Source organism: Gopherus flavomarginatus, chromosome 5 (genome assembly GCF_025201925.1).
Source record: "Gopherus flavomarginatus isolate rGopFla2 chromosome 5, rGopFla2.mat.asm, whole genome shotgun sequence".
In the NCBI taxonomy this organism is placed as follows: Eukaryota; Metazoa; Chordata; order Testudines; family Testudinidae; genus Gopherus; species Gopherus flavomarginatus.
Genome location: NC_066621.1, coordinates 37,972,614 through 37,994,491, shown reverse-complemented (window position 1 = coordinate 37,994,491; position 21,878 = coordinate 37,972,614). Strand labels below are relative to the sequence as shown.

The 21,878-nt window shown below is 50.7% G+C and overlaps 3 non-coding genes across 3 annotated transcripts; 2 read left to right on the top strand and 1 right to left on the bottom strand.

The window, feature by feature from the left end:
* Positions 1-3,127: 3,127 nt before the first annotated feature.
* Positions 3,128-3,201, bottom strand: TRNAT-AGU (transfer RNA threonine (anticodon AGU)). The gene has a single exon. It is a non-coding gene; the product is annotated as a tRNA-Thr (tRNA).
* A 13,538-nt stretch (positions 3,202-16,739) lies between these two features.
* Positions 16,740-16,822, top strand: TRNAF-GAA (transfer RNA phenylalanine (anticodon GAA)). Its single transcript has one exon. It is a non-coding gene; the product is annotated as a tRNA-Phe (tRNA).
* Positions 16,823-20,569: 3,747 nt separating this feature from the next.
* Positions 20,570-20,663, top strand: TRNAI-UAU (transfer RNA isoleucine (anticodon UAU)). The gene is made up of 2 exons: positions 20,570-20,607; positions 20,628-20,663. It is a non-coding gene; the product is annotated as a tRNA-Ile (tRNA).
* Positions 20,664-21,878: the final 1,215 nt, after the last annotated feature.

The window sequence follows — 21,878 nt, the reverse complement described above, 5'->3', positions numbered from 1 at the left end:
GCAGGACTTTTGCCACCAGGGTCTAGCTGCCCAACTTCCTCCTCATACTGCTGGGCCCCAGTCGCCTTTAGGAAACCCAGGAACGAAGGCAGGAATAGAGCAAGGAAGTGAGTAAAGCCAAGCAAGGAAGGCAAAAGTTAATCTTGCCGTCGTGGGTTGCTTCCAATGATGTCCTGTCTCTGTGCCACAGCTGACAAAAACATCCCAGACAGAAAAGCAGCAGGCTGAAAAGCAATCTAGCAGCTGCTGAAGTAGTTGAGTTGGGTGAGTGCTAAACTAAAGGTCCCTGGTTCAATCCTAGACCTTAGAGTTCTCTTCTATCCCCCCTGTGTGCAGAGCTGGGGTGTTTCTGAAAGTGCAGTCATTCCTTTATCTGCCACAAGTCCCTCATTTTAGACTATGCAGCAGGAAAAGACAGCATGGGCTTCTGCACCGAGTTGGCCCACCTGACCTTTCATTCTTCTCTTGCTCTTTGTCAGCAAGGGGAAGAAAAAGAAGCTCTCCCTCAAGCTGGAGACAGAAGGGTGACATGAGGATGACTTCCTGAGCTCCGGCTCCAGTCCTCTGCTCTACCAGCTGACCTATTGGGGGGCTGCCACCACATTCTCTAGGTTTGCCCATTGGTGTATACCAGAGTGAGTGCCTGCCAAGTACATGGAGTTTCTGTAGTGTAGTGGTTATCGCATTTGTCCAACATGCAAAAGGTCCCTGGTTTGAAACAGGCTGGTTTCCTTTTCCCAGATCTCCTTGCTGTCCAGGAAGGTGCTCCTTCTTCTGCTAGTGGCCTATCCCTGGGATAACAACAACTCCCGCATGACAGAGGGTGCTGATGTCAGTGGAGAAAGCACCTTGGCATCAGCCTGGAGAACCTAGAGCAGTTAGGCATGTCACCTTTTGGAGGCTTGTGGCTTGCCCTCCTCTGCCCTGGGAGGTTGGCCTATAGAGGCTGTCATTTTCTGCTGGCTTCCTTTGCATGACTTGCAAAAGGAGGCAGTGAGGCAGGAATGGGGCAAAAGAGGAAATTCAAGCTGAGAAAGGCAGGGCAGAAGCTGTGCAGCTAAGTGGGGTTAGTAGAGCACCACCATTCGCTCTGCCACAGCCTGGGGAGGTGGAGTTGGCTGCTTGGAGGTAGAATCCTGTGCCTGCCTCTTGGCATCCCAGGGATGACTACTTGCAGCCCAGGAGAAGGAGGATGGTTCTGGGTGAAAGGAAAATGAGCAAAGCTGAGTCCAACTGGAGAATGGCTGCTCCTTTACGGCCACTCTGGGGGCATGATTGATGGCTTTAGAGGTGGGGGCTGGGCTGGCTGTCAGCAACTGGGATGCAGGAAACCCCTACCTGTCCTTCTGAGGGCCAAACCCATGGAGATACGGTTGGCTTCTGGGAGATAGACCTCTTTGCCTGCCTCTTGGCATCCCAGAGATGGCTACTTGCAGGCCAGGAGAAGTGGGGTTTTGGGGGGAAGTAAAAGAAGCAATAGTGAGGCTGAGTGGGCTCCTTTCTGGCCGAGATGGTTGGCTCTGGGGGGTCTGGGAGTTGCCTGTAAGCCATAAGTGGACTTGGTGCAGTGAAAACCGCTGCTCCATTCTGGCCGACCTGGGGGCACAATGGCTGACTTGTGAGTGGGGGCAGGGGGCTGGCTGTGAGCAAATGAGATCCAGGAAGCCCCAGCCTGCCCCTCCAGGGGTCCAGTCCTCTTCTCTCCTGCCATGGGGAGCCCAGCCTTAAGCCTGCCAAGCATGTGCTGCAGCTCGAGCATGAAGTCTTCCAGTGGGCATAACCTAACTACTGACTAGTGTAATAAGGTGTAAAGTTTAGACTGTGAATTTTTCTTTGGTAACTTACTTTGATCTTTTATGCCTACCACTTATAATCCTTAAAAATCCATCTTTCTGCAGTTAATAAATCTGTTTTATGCTGTACTTAAACTAGTGTATTTTGCTTGAGAAAAGTTGCTTGGGAAATCTCAGCTCCATTACAAGGCTGGTTCATGTACTATTCACAGTGAGGGAGGGGTGGACTCTGCGTAATAAACTCACACCGATCAGGCTTCCGACTAGGACAAGATGGTATGATCCAGGGGTGCAAGGCTGCAGAGCTGGGGGGAATTGGCGGAAGGCTCTCTATCATTAGTTTTGTGAGTGGCTGGGAGAAGTATTCATGTAACTCAGCTGGATTTGCCCCTACCTGTGGATGTCTGTATAAGTGCAATATGTGCCAGAGATTCGCAGCCTGTCACAGCATCACAGTGTGAGAGGGAGTCCAGGTGGTAGGACAAAGGGCTCAGGGGTCCCACCTTTCAGGTTGCATCCCATAGATCCCATCACAGACTTTCAACAGCCACAGCAGATGTTCACTGAGACAGTGAGAGATGCCAAATAGTGATCTCCAGGGCCTGCAGACATCGAACGATGAGGAATTCTGCACACAGAGAGGACCCTGCTAGTGGAAAATGCCTTTGGAAAAGCCCCTTCTGTCACCAGCTGTGGTCGTACAGTGCTCACTGCTCTGCGTTGTGGCCTCAAGAGCCATGGATACAAGTTGAGTTACGATGACCTTTTCCTTGTCTCCACGTTTCTTAGGTGCCTCCTTCCAACACTTGTCAGAAAAAACGACCGGTTTCTTTTGGAAGCATTTGCATTGCAAGGCAGAGGCAATCTTCTCTGCTTCCTCAAAAGATTGACCAAACGGTGGGAAGAGCAGACACATTTGGCAAGGCACCACTGTGTACTGCATCCCTAACCTCCACTTTACCTGGCAGGTGCCGTGGCCAGCTTAGCCACGGTGCCGCTCTCTGGGACTTTTCTCCCAGCTGCTCCAGTTCTCATGACTGACAATCAAAAGGAAGGTGACATGGCCTCTGTGTGTGGACATCTCCAGCGAATCACAAGGACTTGTGGCAAAGGCTCTCATGTTGCAGCAATTGCAGTCGATTCAACCGCCATGCCAATGCCAGACACAGCAGCCTTTTGATCAGCTCCAGGCTTGTGATTTGATTCTTTCCAATGCCTCTCTCCAAATAAGCCTTTTCCTTAGCAAACAGTTACTTGGATCCCAAGGGAGGTCTCTTCTGTTTCGTAGAAAGACACAGGAAAATGTGAGCAGAAGAGACAAAAGCCATACAACAAGGCACCACTGGGAGTTGAACCCAGGATCTCCTGTTCACTAGATAGGTGCTTTAACCAGCTAAGCAATGGTGCCTGTCTCAAGAAAGTGTTTACAACTGTTCCATTTGAAGGCCCAGGACAACACCTGCAAATTATAAAGTACAGACATTCCCCATTTCCCTCAAGACATGCAGACCTTGAGGTGTCTGGCTCTCTGTGCACAGAAAGCCAGAGCTGAGTTGACAGAGGGCTTCTAACATGTGCTTCTCCCACCAGTCACTGTGATCATATAGTGGTTAGTGATCTGTGTTTCAGTCGCAGCAACCTCGGCTCAGTTCTAAGTCATGGTAACCTTTCCTTCAGCTCTAGATTTCTCATTTGTCGCTTTCCGAGTGTGGTGGGGTGGCTGCCCTAAACAAGCAGGAGAAAGATTAAGGCAGCCTTGCAGAGGCGGCGCAGAACCCAGCCAGTCAGGAAAGGGCTTATTGGGAGAGCCAATCAGGAGAAGGCTTGCTGGAGCAGCCCATATATAAAGGGCTGCTCAGCACAGCAGGAGTCAGTCCCTCCTTGGAGTTTGAGGAGAGAGGATTAGCTGCCCTGAAGGAAGGAGAAGAGAGGGCACCATGATCAGAGTAGTGCTGGGTGGGTAAGGGGAGCATGAGTGACCTCCTGGCCGACTACTGCCAGACTGAGGCCCTGATAGAAAGGTGGAGGAAGGTGCTAGGTCTGTGGGGAAGCGGTCCAGGGAAACAGATGACGGGGGTCGGAGGTGCATCCCTTTTGCCTCAGTCGCCACTGACACAGGTGGTTACACCCTTGACTGCAGCTGGCCACTGAGGCAAGTGTCTGGGTAGAGGACAGCTGCCCCCTGGAATGGGAGAGAGAATTGAGTGGGGCACAGCCAGAGGGCTGTGTCCATAAGAGGACATTGAAGTCCTGAGAGAGATAGCAGCCAAATGCCACTGGATGAAGGTGCACCAGTGGACCAGAGCCAATTGCCAGGATGACCAACAGGAGGCACTTCAGTGGTGAGACATGCCCCATGGCACCAAGACTTAGCCGCAAGGAAGGCTCTCTCTGTCTTGAACCACCACTTAGAAGGATTCTGCTGACAGGTCTTTTCTTTTTCTGAAAAGAGATACAAAAAAGGAGCCAATAAAGACACTAGGTTCAGCGAGGAAGAACTGGCAGGCCAAGCCAGGATCTCCTGGTTACTAGGAAGGCTCTTCAGCCAGCTCTTCCCAAAGACCACTATCCACAGGCCTTTGGACAGTCACTGCACATGTTCACCACAAAAGAGACAAAGAGATGCCAAAATAGAGTTCTCCACTTCCTGCAGCCATCAAACTACCAGGAGTTCTGTGCACAGAGAGGCCCATGCCGGTGGAAAAAGGCTTTGGTAGACACTCTTCTGACACCAGCCGTGGTCATACAGCGTTTAGCACTCTGTGTTGTGGCTTCAACATCCACAGATGCAAGTTCAGTTAGGGGATGTTTTTCTTGTCTCCACATTTGTCTAGTGGCTCCTTTCAACACTTGTCACCAAAAAGACCTGTTTCTTTTGCAAGCAATGTACAGCTAGGCAAAGGCAGTCTTCTCCATTTCCTCAAAAGATCACCAAGCTGCAGGGAAAGGAGACGCATTCAGCATCCAGCACCCAGTGGTGCCTGGCTGAATCTCCTCTTTATTCAGTAGGTGTCTGTGAAGGACATAAATCTACACCATGTAGAGGTCAAGAACAGGAGTTTATTACACACAGCGCTGGTGGAGTGTCACCTTGCTTATTAGGCTCAGAGACACTGCCGATCAATTGATTACAATAGAATATATAGGTTTTTCCATGGGCAGGGGAAAGTGACGGGGTAGGCAGTTCCACACCCCAGAATAGGTTTTGCACCAAGACAAGATAGCACAGTAGTCAATGGTTAACAGGTTACATAATGTCTCCACCCATGGTCTCAAGTTAGCAAGTTCACATTTAATTAATACTTTGATAAAATGTTAATAGTATAAAATATCTATGTTGAATTCTGATTTGAGGTCCATAGGAATGGAGCAACTCTTTTGATTGTCCAACGGGTACATTCCTGGAGGTTAAAACAAAGAAACAGTGAAAGCATATGGCAATAAAGATTGTTTTCTGTGTGTCTAAAGACAAGGCATTGGTCTCTTGGAAGGGAGGTGGAAGGATGCAATATCTTATACTGACGTGCCAACTTCTCAAACTCAAGGTTGGATCTGTGGGAAGAACGTCTCCCTACAGAAAAGACTAACAGAATAGGAAAAGGGATTCTTTGTTCAATCTGCAACTCTGAATAAGACACAATTATTTAGTTCATAGCTCCAACACCGGACAATTTGCTGACCAGGCCTACCTTAGCACACAAGGCTTTCTGTTTACCCAGTTTTCTCTTAGCTGATCATGATTTGCTAGGCCTCTGGTCCCTTGACCATACTCTGGACTTTGCATCTGGAAAAGATCTGGCACAATGCATAGACCAGGTTGTTACATAAAATGCACATGGATTTTAACCCTTCACATCCAGTAATGGCAAAGTTCTTGGTTCGGGCTTGTAGCAGTGACGGAATAAACTGCAGGTTCAAATCAAGTCTCTGTAGTCCATCCACAGCTGGGATGAGTCATTCAGTCCTTTATAGAGAGCTTCAGTTTGTAGCAAAGTCCCTCCAGAGGTATGAAGCAGGATTGAAGACAAGATGGAGATGAGGCATCAGCCTTTTCTAGTCTCTTGCCATGTGGTCTTTGCTTTCTTTGTCCCAAGGACACTCTATCCAGCACGTGGCATAAAAAAACCTTAAAGTTCTGTCCAGAGGCAGGTCCCTGCATACCTTGCTGAGTCACAAGGCGTATCTGCCCTCTCTCAGTGGGTCAGTTGTATAACTCATGGTCCTTAATGAGCCATCAAGCAGGCTAGGCAGAACTGACACCAACTTGTCTGGCTGGGGTGTTCTCCGGAAGCATAGCACAAGTTTGAAATATGGGCAGCATAGAGCCAATATTCATAACGTCAATTACAAAAATGATACACATGTAGAGATAGCATAATTATAATCAGCCAATCATAAACTCTCCGTAGACCACTTACACGACAACCTTTCTACAATATTGGCTGCAAGTATATGAGTGGTTGTAACAGTGATCTATAGTTACAGATTATGTCAATAACATCACAGAAGGTGACACGGCATCAGTGAGACTGATACTGGGATAGTGCCTCCAGTTTTGGTGTCCTCATTTGAAAAAGATGTTGTGAAATTGGAGCTGGTGCAGCAAAGAGCCACCAAATGTTCTGAGGGCTGGAGAAAAATGCCTTCTAGTGAGCTGTTGAAAGAGCTCAACCTGTTTAGCTTATCAAAAGAAGATTGGAAGGTGACTTCATTGAAGTGCCTTAATGAAGAGAAAATATTGGGTATTAAAGGGCTCTTTAATTGAGCAGAGAAAGGCATAACAAGACCCAATGGCTGGAAGGTGAAAAGAGACAAATTCTTATTACAACTAAGGCACAAATAGTCAAGAGCGAGGATGATTCACTCCAGGAACAAGGTACCAAGGAAAGTGGTGGATTCGCTATCTCCTGATGTCATTTAATGAAGACTAAATGCCTTTCTGGAATGTGTTTGCCCCTAAAGTAGCTATTATGTCATACAGGAGGCCTGTGATATCCAGGGGGTCAGATTAGATGCTTTAATGGTCTCTTCTGGCCATAGAGTCAACTAATTTCTGAAAAGCTGAGTGTAGCGTTGGGAGCAGCGTCTGATGTTTTCCTGTCTAGCTGGCTTGCTTCCTAGAATGAACGCTCCTTGAGTGGGGTGATCCACAGGGAGTAGCTCAAACCTCCAAAGTGCCTGGGCAGGGGCAGAACATTAGCACAGCAAGGGAGGGGTGTGGCAATGACATCACAAAGGCCTTTTGCAGGACCTCAGACTATTGGTCAAAGGTGGTGGGGAGGTGGTGACCTCATACAGAGATGCTGACATCAGCCAGGCAGGACAGGGGCAAGGGGCCAGGCGCCAGGGGCCAGGGAAACCTCAGAGACCCCTGTGACTTTGCTTCAGCAAGTCTCCTTCTCCAGGTCTCTCTTTGAGGACTGAGAGAGTATTCGGGTTCACATACGTGAGCGCCAAGAGGAACCTCTTTCAAGTTTTCTCCTTCCCTTTAATTGATTTTACTAGAAAAGAGCCATCCCTGTTTAGAAGGTAAGAGCCTCCTGGAGGTTTGAAACCTGTTCAGTCTGATCCATCTGGTGACAGTTGAATTCTAGGCATGGAAAACAGAAGCTTAAGGAGGCAGAATTTTATTCCACACTTGGGATTTTGTCCCCTAGAATCACTGGGGACATTAGGGTTTGTCCTTTTGCTTTCACCTTTTCCTCCATCCCTCCCTCCCTCCTTTCGCTTTGTCTCTTGCTTCTTTTGTCCTTTCTCCTGTGATGGAGTAGGGGCTGTCTGCATGGGGGATAGGAGAGCTGGGGATGTCTTTAGGTGAGGGACAGGATCTTTAAGCCTGTAACCTGAGCCAGGTAGGGGGAGGGGGTTAGCACCTTGGCCCGGGAAGCTGGACAGAGGAATCGACCGGCTGGAGGAGGGGAGTTTAGTTTTGGTTTTGGGCTGGGTGGTTGGAATTCAGGGGGCTAAGCTTCCTGAACCCCTGAGGGGCTTGATTGAGGGGTCCTGGCTGTGCCTACAAGCTTTTCTGTAACCTGCATTCCTGTTGTCCAATGAACCTTCTGTTTCACTGGCTGGCTGAGTCACTGTGGGTCCCAGGAAGAGGTGGTGCAGGACCGGACTCCCCCACACTCCGTGACACCCTACCAACACCAGGAGGTGTGTGTGTGTTGCAGGGGACTGCTCTGCAGCTCCCTCTGTGGGAAGTCCACCCAAAAATGTGGGGCTGAAATAGTGCTCGGACAGTGATCCCCACCCGTGACCTGGGCCATCCTTTGGGCTCTCTGGTGAGAACTCTAATCCTCCCATCTTCAGTCTCTACCCTGATTGGCTGAGCAGGGGGTTATTGACAGGGAGGAGACTCAAATCCTTGTTGTTCTCTTTTAAGCCCAAGTAAATAAATCATAACCAGTCACGTTTGATGAATTTTGCTGCTTCTCTGCATTAATTGTCTCTGAGCAGTTCATGATTCTATCTAACATTGCAGTTCTCCTCAAATACCTCCTGAATAATTACTGTGCACTGTTGTTGGTCTGGAGCTCATTTGAGAACACTTTACTCAAGTCATTCAATGTTTGAAATTCAAGATCTGATGATTAGTTTCAAAATCAGGGCTCTTGGGTCCTATTCCCAACTCTGCCACTGACTGGCTGTGTGACCTAAGACAAGTCAATTCTCCTTTCTCAGCCTTAGCTTCTCCCTCTTTCAAGTAGGGATAATAATGATCCGCTCCTACCTACCTCACAGTGGATAGAGGACAGGGATCCATTGGAGAGTGTCACTAGGAGTAGTGCATAATATGAGGTGTCCTATCACGTTTACTCAGAGCAGATTATGACATAATAGAATAGCTGAAATAGTCTATTTTATTTGTATTTTTTTATTTTGAAATTATTAAGAGCAGCAACTACTTAGCTCAGACTGAAGCATCTTATCTAATGTTTGTGATCTAAGTGTCTCATCTTTGTGTGCGATGAGACAATTTAACACTCTCTGACAAACAGGAGATGCTTTTGTTTTGCAACAAAATATTTTTGCAAAGAACTTTCATCCCACTTGTTTTGATTTCGAGAAACAAACTGGTTTAGTCTGAAGTGGATTTTCTGACAGAAACGGTTTCAATGACATTTCCCCACCATCTCAATTCCTGGGCTCTATCCCTGCCTCTGGGAGGTTTTGCTGTTTGTTAAAACAGGAGTCAGGACTGGTGGCTTTTCTTTCTGGCTCTGTCACCGCCTTGCTGTGTAGGCCCTTGGGTAGGTCACTTCCCTTCTCTGTACCTCAGGCTCCTCCCCATGTGTCCAATGGGAACAGGGACAATTCTTGAACTCTGGGCAGTCATAAGCCTGAATGAGATAAGGGGCGTTAAAGCCCTCTGTGAGGGAGAAAGGGGAGTTTCACGGTGTTTAGCACCTCGGAATTCTAAAGGTTGCTAAACTGTCTAATCTGAAGAAACAAGAAATGGTCGAGGCCAAACTTTTTAACCACTGCCTTTTTTAAAGCCCATTCAGGGATGGGAGTCCCTGTCTCTTTGGTACCTGGGGTTCTTCGCCAGCAGGAGAGAAGTGGTTCCTGCCTTTGTTTTTGTGGCCTTAACAAACCAGGTGTTGTGCCCCAGTTCTCTTCTGAGATCCCTGAAAAAGAACATCTTCCCATCCATGAACAAGACAGGACCTATCTTTCAAAGGGAAACAAAGAGAACCCTGGGACTTACAGACTAGCTAGCCTCACTTCCATAGCTGGAGAGATCCTGGAATACGTTCTTAAACAATCAGTTTGTCAGCAGCACCTACAGAATAATTGAGTTCTTAGGACTAGTGAGCATGGATTTGGTGTTACTAAGGCTTTTGACACAGTCCCGTAGGACAGTCTCACAAGCAAATGAGGGAAATGTGGTTTAGATGCAATCAGTGTGATGTGGGTTCAGAGCTGGTTGAAAGCCCAGACTCCAAAAGCCCTTCTCCATGTTTGGCTGTCCAACGGAGAGGGTGCACCTAGTGGGTCCGGCAGGGATCAGTCCGGGGTCCAGTACTATTCAATAGTTTCATGAATGATTTGGAAAATGGAGTGGAGAGCATGCTTCTAAAATTTGCAACTGACACCAAGCACTTTGGAGCACAGGATTGGAATTCAAAACGTCCTTAACAAATTGGAGAATTGGTCTTCTTGAGCCAAACTCCATGGCTGGGCCCCTCTCTATAGACTGGGCTGAAGTGAAACCCCAGAGCCAAACACTTCTCCTCCTGGGCAGTGCACTCCAACCTTGAATGGTCTGATGCTGCTTAGCACTGTCAGAGCAGCTTTGTCTGGGGGATTCTTCCAGCACTTTCCAATAGTGGGAAAGTATTAAATCCCCAGCAATGGAACTCAGGGGTCCTGACTCCCAATCGCCTGGCCCAGTCACTCCGGCGGAACACACTCCCTCTCAAAGGCAGGGGGAGGTGCCATGAGGGCCTGCTTGTAATTGCCAGCTGTGGGATGGAGTGTGCAGCAGTGATGAGCAAAGGGGCCTGGAAAGAAGGACTGCTGGGTCCCATCCATACTTCTGACACTTGTTGTGACCCTGAGCCAGTAGCTTCCTGTCCCCAGGCCTGTTTCTCATCAGTAGGGTTGGGGTCACAGTCCCAACAGCCCAGGGGTGGGGGGGGTTGGGAGGCTCCAGGAAGGTGTGTAAAGTGCTGGGATTTCAGGATCCCGGACGTGCTGTCACCCTCGCACTAGGGTGATGTTCTGCACCCTCTGCTGCTGGCCAAGTTTCTCCTTTCCTTGGCAATTAGACAAACTCTTGTTTTCACAGCCAGCCCATCCCGCAATGTCATCACCCTGCCTGCTGGCTGGGCAGGGTAACTCCTCAGGTCCCCATCCCCCTCTCCAGCCTGCCTTGGGCTTGGAGAGTGAGGAGAAGGGCGAGGGATCACACTGAACATCCTCCACCCATCGCTCCGTCACCAGAGCAAGTGAGTGGCATTAGAGATCCTTGGTGGTGTCCCCTGTCTGTCTGGGGAGAGGCAGAAAGAGGGGGACAGAATCTTTCCCAAAGGACATTGGATTTGCAAACAGCCTCCAGGAGCCCTCTCACTCTCAAACTGGGGAGGGGCTTCTCCAGAGCCATCTCCAGTTTGTTTGGCAAGGTCCCAGCAATGGGGCTTTCAGCTCTTCCCTTGTGGGAGACTGTTCCCCAGGCTGAGAGTCTCTGAGCTGGGCCAGACCCGGTGAGCTGCTGAGCATGCAAATCAATGCATAATGACTTCTTTGTTTCGGTCTTCACTGACAAGTCTGAAGGAATGTCTAACATAGTGAATGCTTATGGGAAGGGGGTAGGTTTAGAAGATAAAATAGAAAAAGAGCAAGTTAAAAATCACTTAGAAAAGTTAGATGCCTGCAAGTCAATAGGACCTGATGAAATGCATCCTAGAATACTCAAGAAGTTAATAGAGGAGGTATCTGAGCCTCTAGCTATTATCTTTGGAAAGTCATGGGAGACGGGAGAGATTCCAGAAGACTGGAAAAGGGCAAATATAGTGCCCATCTATAAAAAGGGAAATAAAAACAACTCAGGAAACTACAGACCAGTTAGTTTAACTTATGTGCCAGGGAAGATAATGGAGCAAGTAATTAAAGAAATCATCTGCAAACACTTGGAAGGTGGTAAGGTGATAAGGAATAGCCAGCATGGATTTGTAAAGAACAAATCGTGTCAAACAAATCTGATAGCTTTCTTTGATAGGATGATGAGTTTTGTGGATAAGGAGGAAGCGGTGGATGTGGTATACCTAGATTTTAGTAAGGCATTTGATATGGTCTCGCATGATATCCTTATCGATAAACTAGGCAAATACAATTTAGATGGGGCTACTATAAAGTGGGTGCATAACTGGCTGGATAACCGTACTCAGAGAGTAGTTATTAATGGCTCCCAATCCTGCTGGAAAGGTATAACAAGTGGGGTTCTGCAGGGGTCTGTTTTGGGACCGGCTCTGTTCAATATCTTCATCAACGACTTAGATGTTGGCATAGAAAGTACGCTTATTAAGTTTGCGGACGATACCAAACTGGGAGGGATTGCAACTGCTTTGGAGGACAGGGTCAAAATTCAAAATGATCTGGACAAATTGGAGAAATGGTCTGAGGTAAACCAGATGAAGTTCAATAAAGACAAATGCAAAGTGCTCCACTTAGGAAGGAACAATCAGTTTCACACATACAGAATGGGAAGAGACTGTCTAGGAAGGAGTATGGCAGAAAGAGATCTAGGGGTCATAGTGGACCACAAGCTAAATATGAGTCTACAGTGTGATACTGTTTCAAAAAAAAACAAACGTGATTCTGGGATGCATTAACAGGTGTGTTGTAAACAAGACACGAGAAGTCATTCTTCCACTCTACTCTGCACTGGTTAGGCCTCAGCTGGAGTATTGTGTCCAGTTCTGGGCACCGCATTTCAAGAAAGATGTGGAGAAATTGGAGAGGGTCCAGAGAAGAGCAACAAGAATGATTAAAGGTCTTGAGAACATGAGCTATGAAGGAAGGCTGAAAGAATTGGGTTTATTTAGTTTGGAAAAGAGAAGACTGAGAGGGGACATGATAGCAGTTTTCAGGTATCTAAAAGGGTGTCATCAGGAGGAGGGAGAAAACTTGTTCACTTTAGCCTCTAATGATAGAACAAGAAGCAATGGGCTTAAACTGCAGCAAGGAAGATTTAGGTTGGACATTAGGAAAAAGTTCCTAACTGTCAGGGTAGTTAAACACTGGAATAAATTGCCTAGGGAGGTTGTGGAATCTCCGTCTCTGGAGATATTTAAGAGTAGGTTAAATAAATGTCTATCAGGGATGGTCTAGACAGTATTTGGTCCTGCCATGAGGGCAGGGGACTGGACTCGATGACCTCTGGAGGTCCCTTCCAGTCCTGGAGTCTATGAATCTATGAATCTATGAATGGGAAATGAGGGGGGCCTGGCATTGCTATGCCTAGGAACTTTGAAGTGGGGAATGGTTTCCCAGGAGAAGTCCGGACTCCTGGGTTCTGTTCCTTCTCTAGCCTGGGCGGGGGGTGGGGGGGAAGTGTGAGTGTGTCCTGGGCTGGCAGAAGGGAGCTGCTTGTCCAAAGTGACTGACGGTCTTTGTAATTGACCCCAGTGCTCGAAAAGGACAAGACTCCCTGGTTCTTGCAGCCCCAGGGATGACAAGGGGGAACGTTGAGGGGGAGCAGACCATGCAATGAACTCCTGCCAGTGTGTGTAGCTTGCACTCCCTGCACCCCTGTGTGGGGGAGGAGGAGCTGCTCTGGTTGGGGCAGGGATGGGGACAGACCAAACAGGCTGGTTAGTGAGAGGCTGCCTTGAGCCCAGACTCATGGCTGCTCCCCGCTCAGTTCCAGGATGGCCAGGCTCTTGAGGATGTTCAGGAAGAAGGTTCTGCAGATGGCCCCAGAGCCTGAGGGAAGCAGCTGCCATTTTCCCCGGGAGCAGAGCGGCCCCTCCGTCCCCGCTGGCAGGGAAGGAGCTCCCAGCCAGGCCAGGAGGTGGAAGTGCCCAGCCTTCTGAAAGAAGAAATCTGCTCCCAGCGCAGGCGTCGAGGTGGGAGAGGCACTGGCCAGGCCAAAATGAAGCTGGGCCAGGATGCGACTGGGCAGGCAGGACCCAGCCCAGGAGCGGAACCGGGCAGGGTGGCTCTGGGGCTTGTTGTGTGGGCAGCAGCCGCCCCAGGAGCCCAGCCCCCATTTCCCGCAGGAGGCATCGCCCTGCCCAGTCAGTGGGGACCTTCCAGACTTCTCAGGGCAGGAAGTGGAGGATCCCTCTCCCAACCCCAGCAGCTCGGCCCGCTCCCCATGGGACAGCAGCAGCACCTGGGACTCGGACAGCAGCGAGGCCGACGGACGCTTCTGTTTTGTTCCAGGTGAGAACCAGGCTGGGCTCAGGGAGGGGTGAGGAGGGGGCTGTGAACACCTTGGGCCCAGGCCCTCGAGCAGTGCTATGAGGGCGGGTCCCCAGCTCAGGTGTCTGGCCTGAGCCACTGAACCCCACTGACCCTAGATGCTGCCACTTTAATCCTTGGTGCTCCATTGGGCGGGGGGCAGGGAAGGCACCTCCCAGGGAGTCCAGGACAGTGTGTGTGTGGGGTCTCTTTGCTATGGACTCCTGAAGGAGTTGGGAGCTGACGACACTGAGGCTACTTGGAATCAAATACATTTGAGATACAAATACATAGCCCATATTCATAACTTCAAATACAAAAATGGTAGACACATACAGCTAGTATAATTATAACCAGCAAATCATAACCTTGTCATAGACACCTCACACGACAACCTTTGTACAATATATAACAACCTTTGCTGCAAATATATAACAGTGGTGGCAACAGTGATCTCTACGGTCCCAGTTCATATTAATAACGTCATAGATGGCTATAGAGAAGTGGGAGGGAGGCATCTTCCAGCCAGCGTGTCTCATCCGTTTCCCCCTTGCCACTTGGGCCGAGGTGGGAAGGGAATGAAACGTGCCCGGCTGAAGGTTTTGCGCTCGGCCTTGAAGATTAAGCCCGAACTCTGGGCATGGCTAGGTTGGGGTTGTCCAGGGCTCTGAGGGTGGAGGGCTCAGCGGGGAGAAGGGGCAGACGAGGGGATTTTGTCTCTGATAGATAAGGGCTTTGTCAGCAGGAAGCTGTAGGTCACATGCTGGGGGTGACAGTGGGGTTTGAGCTGGGGTAGCAGTAGCAGGGGAGCAATGTGTGTGTGTGGGGGGAGGGAGGATTCACTTGCTAAAAATGAAACTGCCAAGCCGCTCCCTCTGCCGGAGCAAAAGCCTCTAATTTATCTCCTCAACTTCCCTCCATGAAAATCTCCACCTCTCCCCTGGTGCAGAGACCCCCTCACTCCCATGGAGATTTGTAATTGTTCTAACTCTTCCTTGGCCTTGTCCAAATAGTTTTTCCAGAAAAATTATCCAGAACATTTCAAATGAGAAAAACAAATCAAACTAAAGAAACCCCCACCACACACAGTTTGGGTCTGAATTTTTCTACTGAAATTTGGAGATAATAAAACTCATCCCTCTGTTGGCCAGAGACCAAAGCTAGACCTCCCTCGCTGTAGCTGTGACTTCTGCAACTGAACCACCAATGCGCTGACTCCTCTTGTGAGACATTTTGCTGCACAATACTGCTGCTATTCCAGCTATTGACTCCAGGAAACAGTTTCCTTAGCCTGGTTCCGTGTGTCACTGGTTTCTATAGCAAAGATCAGTCCCAGGCCCTGTGGTCCAGACATCCTCATTCACATCAGGCTTCAAGTTCAGAAACATTTCCCATTCCAGTTCTGTGGGAGGGGAGACTTTTAAAAGCGCTCTCTGTGCAACTGCACATGGCTAAGCAAAGAGAACGAACCCCAAATCCCCCCTGTGCTTTGGGAGCCAGGTTTGCTATGGGAATTCTGTAGTTCAGATGGCTTCATGCCTGGGCATTGTGATTCTTTACCAGTTTCTCTGGCATTGGGGCAGTGTTGTGGTCATGGCTGAGTGGTTAAGGCATTGGAGTTGAAATTCAATAGAGTTCTGTGCAGGTTTGAATCCTGCTCACAACAAAGCCTGTGTTTTAGCCAGTCTCTCACCCGGGTAATACCTCTGTACAACCCCCTGAGATACTCTCAATTCTCTCCCCACCCCAAGTAAATCCTGGTCTGCTCCTTTCATAGAGATCCCTGGGGCACCACCTCACACTGTGTCCCTGAGGTGTCAGGCAAACTCTCAGCGCCTGAAGCCTCTGCCACTCACCTGGTGCCCCATAGATCAGTCATAGCCCTGGTTCTGCTCCTCTCTCTAGAGTGTGAAAGGAGCCAAGTCAACTGCTCCAGGGCTGCAACACCAACAGAAAAAAAAAGGTGCTCAGCTGTTCGGTGAGGTGCTGGAGGGGCGATGGGGAGAGGAATGGGGCAGGAACGTGCAGGGTGGGAAGAGACGGGACAGGGGTGGGGGCTTGGGGGAAGGGGTGCAGTGGGGGCAGGACCTGGGGAGGAAAGGGGGGATTTGTCCTGGATCCCGGACCCCTCTAGGGCCGGCCTTGAAGGGAAGTACTTACTATCACAGTGACAATAAAACTGACCAGCATTGCGGGGGAGACTGAGGGAGATCCACATTCATCAGGTCTCTTCTCTCCCCAAAAGTGAGCCAGACACTGCTCTCTCCTGGCTCTCACTCTAGCAGCTGGACGCCAAGGAGCCATTTCCCCACAGGAAGTGCATTGAGTGCCCTTGTGGTGCTGAGGGGGCTGGCGCTGCTGCTGCCTGCGGGGCTGGCAGAGGGGTTGACGTCTGCACAGACTCTCAACTGCCAAGTCAGAGGGGGCACCTACCAGCCTGGCTCTGAAGACGGGGGGTTGACAGAGCAATACAGACGCTCTCCAGAGCACGGAGCAGCATCCGCCCATGCAGCCAGGCAATGAGCATTTCCCACAGCCTGGAGCCGAGAGGGAGGCAGCAGCTGCTGTTCCAGCTCCTCGAGGACAGGGCCTGTCAGCCAACAGACATTTCTCACTCATCACAACTAAGGGTGTCGGGTTCCTCTGGTGGGAATGTGGAGCAGCCTTTCGTTTTCCTGTTCGCACGCCTCTGCAGTGTGAAAATCGGGGAGGGGAGGCAGAAGCCCCACTTCCCTCCCAAAATGACGTCCAGTGGGGGAAGCCAGGACAACAGGGTGGGGCGGCAAATGGTGGCCAGACTCTCGCTGCCAGGGTCTAGTCTAGCTCAGGATCCAGCTCAACTTCCTCCCTGTGCTACTGGCCTCCAGTCCCCTTCAGCCACCAGGCCAACCCGGGCACTAAGGCAGGAACAAGGTGAGGCAGCAAGTCAAGCTGAGCAAGACACACAAAAGTGAATCTTCTCTTCATGAGCCACTCACAATGACATCCTTTTTGTGTGTAATTGCTGCAAAAACATCCCAGGCAGAGAAGCAGCAGGCCAAAATACTTCCAAGTAGCTCAGTTGGGAGAGTGTTAGATTGAAAATCTAAAGGTCCCTGGTTCAATCCCAGGCTTTGGCAGGCCATGTCATCCCTCTTTGTATTGTGGTGGTTTGTTTTCTGGGAGCACAGCAGTGTCTGCACCCAAGGTGAGTCCCTGAGCTTGGGCTCTGCGGTAGGAAAAGATACTGTGGGCTTCTGCCCCTAGCTGGCTGGCCTGACCTTTAACAATGAAGGATGGGAGCTGTCTCTCCTACATGAGTTATTAGTGGTACCAATATGGCAGGAAGAGGGTGAGACAGGGTGGCCCTCAGGAATGGTGTCAGAGGGGGTGCTTGGCAGTGACAGGCAGGTATAGGGGATGAAAACTCCTCTGTGCAGCTGAGGGAGGGCAGTACCCTGGAAGGGGCAACTATGAAAATGGCTGTGTGGAAGATGGAAGGGATTTGGGGGCCCAGGAGGAGAGGCTTGATGTTCAGTCCCTTGGAGCAGCTGGACTTGAATATGGTGGGTGTTCAGGAAATGCACATTAACAAGTCTAGGGTAGCTTGATGGGCAGAGGGTGATGGTGGAAGGGCCCATCTCTCTGGTCCTCCAGGCCAAGAAAGAATGATGGGGTTGGAGTCTTGTTCTTCACATTCATGATGCGAGTACAGAAGGGGCTGGAACTCCAACCAGGGAGGGCATTATTGGTGGGCTTTGTGCTCTGTGGCACCGGTTACAGCTATATTAGTGTGTATGGTCCCCAGTTAAGGCGTGAAAGGAAAGTTCTATGAAGGGAACTGGCTTCCTTCCTCTAGACAGTGTTTGGTGTTGCGGCGGGATTTCAATTGTTGCAGCTGACCTGAGGACTGCTGGTCCTGTTTTCCTGACCGTCAGAGGAAAGTCTTCTATGATGAGCATTACCTGGTGCAGGTCTGTAGCGAGGTTGGCTTAGAGGACGTGTTTCTCTGTAGTGGAACCAGTGGCAGGCACGTGGTAGCCTCCTATTTCTCTGACCCAAGCTAACACCAGCCGCAGAGGGGATACACATTTCTGCAGGGACAGGCCAGGAGTCGCATTGACCGGATTTACGTGAAGGAGAGCACATTGACAGCCCAGTGCAGGGTGGTTCCAATGGACTGTTCGGATCATGCAACTCTCACCGTGTGCTCAATATGGGCAATTCCCTGACCAACAGCAGAGGATATTGGAAGCTGAACATCCAGAGCTTGCAAGATAAAGGAGCAGGATGGCGAGGCCTGGCAGTGTTGGCAGAACGGGAAAGCATCAGAGGGGTCTATGGCAACCAGGGGTATTGGTGGGAGTCGGTGAGGGAGGAGCTGGCGGCTTTGTTCTGGTGGTCGGGAAAACAGCGCAACATTAAAGAAACCAATGGTGCCAAGTCCTGCAGCATCACCTGTGGGATTTCCACAAGGCCATCCAGGCTGGGGAGCCAGTCAGCGTGTGACTGTACGACTGGATCAAACGACAGCTGGCCGAGTTCCAGGAGATGAGGCTGCAGCTGGCCGATTTGAGTGGGAGCACCGAGTGAAGGGAGGGGTGGCCTCCCCTGACATTTTTGCAGCCTGCAGGGAATAGAGACAAAGCAGGGGGATGCGGGGACTCAGGGCAGGACCTGCGGATCTGATAGTGCAGGACCACAGTCGCTGGAGGAGGAGAAAGAGTCCTGTGAGAGGAAGCCACTAGTGGGAAGCAATAACTTCAGAGTGCAAACCAGCCAGCTGAGAGTCACAGGAGGTCTAGAAAATGAAATAGTAGCAGGTCTCATGGTGTAATAGGCAGGACTCAGGACTTTGAATCCTGGAGTCTGAATTCAAATCTCAGTGAGACCTCCTAGAGGTACGTTGCTTTGCTACAAAGCCCTGGAGCAAAATGTGCTTGGCTAGCCCCGCTCAAGGTGAACTAAAAGCAAGGCTTTTTCCCTCCTGCTTAGTGACTGATGCCCACTGGAGATAGGTCTTTGGTCTGGCTGGTTCAATGGGCTGGCTGCTATAGGTTGGGGCTGTAGAACTTAACAGTCTGGCTAGAGATTCCTGTTGGTTGATCATATGGTTGTTTCTCGCTGCTTCACCTGATGTCCACAACTTTGGTCCCTGCAGCTGCCACACTCTTTCTCTTGCCCTCATGGCATTTAAAGGAAGGAGGGCCAGGGCCAGGCTTCATAGTCAGGGCTAGGCAGGAGGGAGGAAGAGTCCCAGGCTGGAGCCCAACACACCTTTCCTGCTCTGGGCACCTAGAGCAGAGGCAGCTAGTGCTGACAGCTCCAAGGGAAGTCTTAAAAGCCACAGAGCAACCAAGGGCAGGGCAAGAGGAGGGGAACCATGTCTTTGCGTGGCCAGCAGACAGCCACAAAGACACCCGGCCAGCCTGCTTCCTGCCATGCCAAACCCCCACTGAAGGCCACCCACAGACCAGCATTCGTTCTGTGGCCAGCATCACAAGGTGGTTGGAAAGCAGGGCCAGCCCCCCGGTGGAGCCTCTGACCGTTCCCACTCAAGGGGCTCCTTTTGGTGGTGGGGCAGGAGATATTTCCCCAAGAGGCTTTTTCCCAGATGCTGAGAAGCACAGAAGTACCCGGTGTTTGCTCTTGCAGTGAAAGGGGTTAATACGTTTAGGCGGCCTGGCTAGCTCAGCTGGCAGCACCTCTGGCTCTTACTCTGAAGGTTGAAGTTAAAATTCCCTGTTTGGGTGCTTGGGGCTCCTTTTCAACAATACAACACACAATCTGCTTACGCCCGCACCCAGTAACCTGGGGAAACTAACCCTGGCCACTGGGTGCCTCTAAGATGTGATACTTTCCCCACTCACACGCACTGAGTGTAGAAAAGAAACTTCAATAAAAAGGAGGAAAATCACCTTGTATTAACTTGGGAAAACACCACAATCAGGATTCATAACACAACACTATGAGCAAAACACCCACCCACAGCGTGCTGGGCAGTGGCCTTCTGCCTCGGGCTCTTAAATCCAGACACCAAAAGCTCTTTGGATGTGCCCCTCCCTTCACTGCACCTCACTCACAGCTGCTGTCCTGGGTCAATGAAAACCCAGAGTTCACCTCTCACCTCCCAGGGGGAAAGCCCCTTTCTCCCTCTGCTGTCTGGCCACATTGCTGGTCACTTGCCGTTCCACCCTGTCACCGCTCTGCTGGCCACTCTCTCTCCTCTGGGACATCTTGTGGTCCCACCAGGAGCTGAGTAGGCTCCCTAAAAGTAGTGGCTACCAGAGCCCAAACAGTAGCCCCATCCCTTCCACTCCAGGCCACACCCCTGCACCACCCTTTCTCCGCAAGGCCCCACTCCTACGCTGCCTCCTCCCCCAAGACCCCGCCTCCCGCTTACTGCTCTCTGCCCCCTCCCCACCCTCACTTGCTCTTACAGTAATCACAAAGTGGTAAGGCAGAGCCCTCCCATTTTTAAAAGTCCTGGGGTGTTGTTCCCCCCTGTTCAAGCACCCCTTGGGCTCTGCACTTCACACTGCTCTCCCTGATTTCAGCTGTTAGTGAGGGAGCCTCACTGCTAGTGCAGACTGGGCAGTTTCTTGTATGAGAGACACTGTCCCAAAGCAGGACTAATGCTTAGACCTGGTTATCAGTGATTTCAGATCTGTTGGTCTGCAGTAAGACTCAACATTGAGTCTTAATCAGCTGTGTTATTACACAGAGAAGAACAAAAGGGTCAAATGGTGCCTGGAATCCTTAAGAAGAATCCACCCCACCAAGTACCAACACTTGTTGCTACCCGCTATCAACTCCACTGAGAATGTTTTGGGGTCACTCCTTGCCTTTATCAACCTAGGGGTCTGGGAGAACAGCAATTAACAGGTGCTCTAGTGGTGCAATTGGTTAGCGCACAGTACTTATAGGACAGTGCTGATAGGAGCTATGCTGAGGTTGTGAGTTCAAACCTCACCTAGAGCACTGGTTTTCATTAACCTAGTGGTGTCACCCCCTCATTTGGCCCTGTGGAATGTAGAATTCTAGCCCGGGGGACCCTGAGGAGGAGAAGAGTCAAAAATGCCCCCTTCACTTATTCTCTCCTCTCCAGAGTGCAGGTCAGAATCTACAATCCTTTCTGCCCCACCAGCCTCAGGTCACTCCACTTCCTGCCACCTGGTAATTGCAGGGCAGGCCTGACCCCACACTCACAGTGTGGCGGGAAGTGGAGTGATCTGATCCCTGCACTCTGCTCCCAGCCTTGAAACTTGTGGGATGGGTGGGAAATGCCCCTCAACACTCACCAGCAGTGCAGCTGGGAGCTGGTGGAGCAGAGCAGGCTGGGTCCAGGTCATTCCACTTCTCACTGCCCGGTGAGTGCAGGGTGCGCCTAGATCCTCCTGCAGTCCATCAGGATGTAGCTCAGGGGAAGGAGTGGAGTGGAGTGGGGTGGAGCAGGGGTGGGGGCTTTGGGGAAGAGGCGGAGCAGGGGCAGCTTTCCTGGCCGGCTCAGCCAGCCAGGAGATCGGGCTGGCTGCTGGAGCAGTAGGCAGCTGCGTAGGGCACCAGGAAAAATGGGCAATTTGGTGCCTCCACATCCCTTAATCAGGCAGTGTCCCTGTAGTGTGTGCTGTCTTCATAGGTCCTTTCTCAATCTTTCTCACCCTCTTGTCTTGAGTCTCCTGTGTCTTTCTTTTCAAGCACAGACTAATTCTGGCTGTTCAGAGGAGGGGAGGACCATGCCTATGCATGGCCAGCAGACAGCGACAAAGACCCCTAGCCAGCCTGCTCCCTGCCATGCCAAACACTCACTGAAGGTCACTCGCAGATCAGCATGCGGGGCGGCTGCTGATGCTCTGTGGCCAACATCAGAGGATGGTAGGAAAGCAGGATCAGCCCCCCTGGTGGGGCTTCTAACTGTTCCCACTCAAGGTGCTCACTTTGGCAGTGGGGCAGATTTTACCCCAAGAGGCTTTTCCCCAGCTGGCGAGAAGCAGAGAAACACCCAGGCTCCCAAGGCGCTATGTAGCAACCCCCCTCAAGCACAGGGACAGAGGGAAAATGCTCCACACACTAGCCTGGGCAGCCGCCCATTTTCTTTGGCAAGTCAGGAATGGCAAAGGCTAGACTGGGAGCACTTGGGGCTCATGCCCCGGCCTTTGTGACCCCCCAACCTCCAACTCCTCCCTGGGGCTCTAG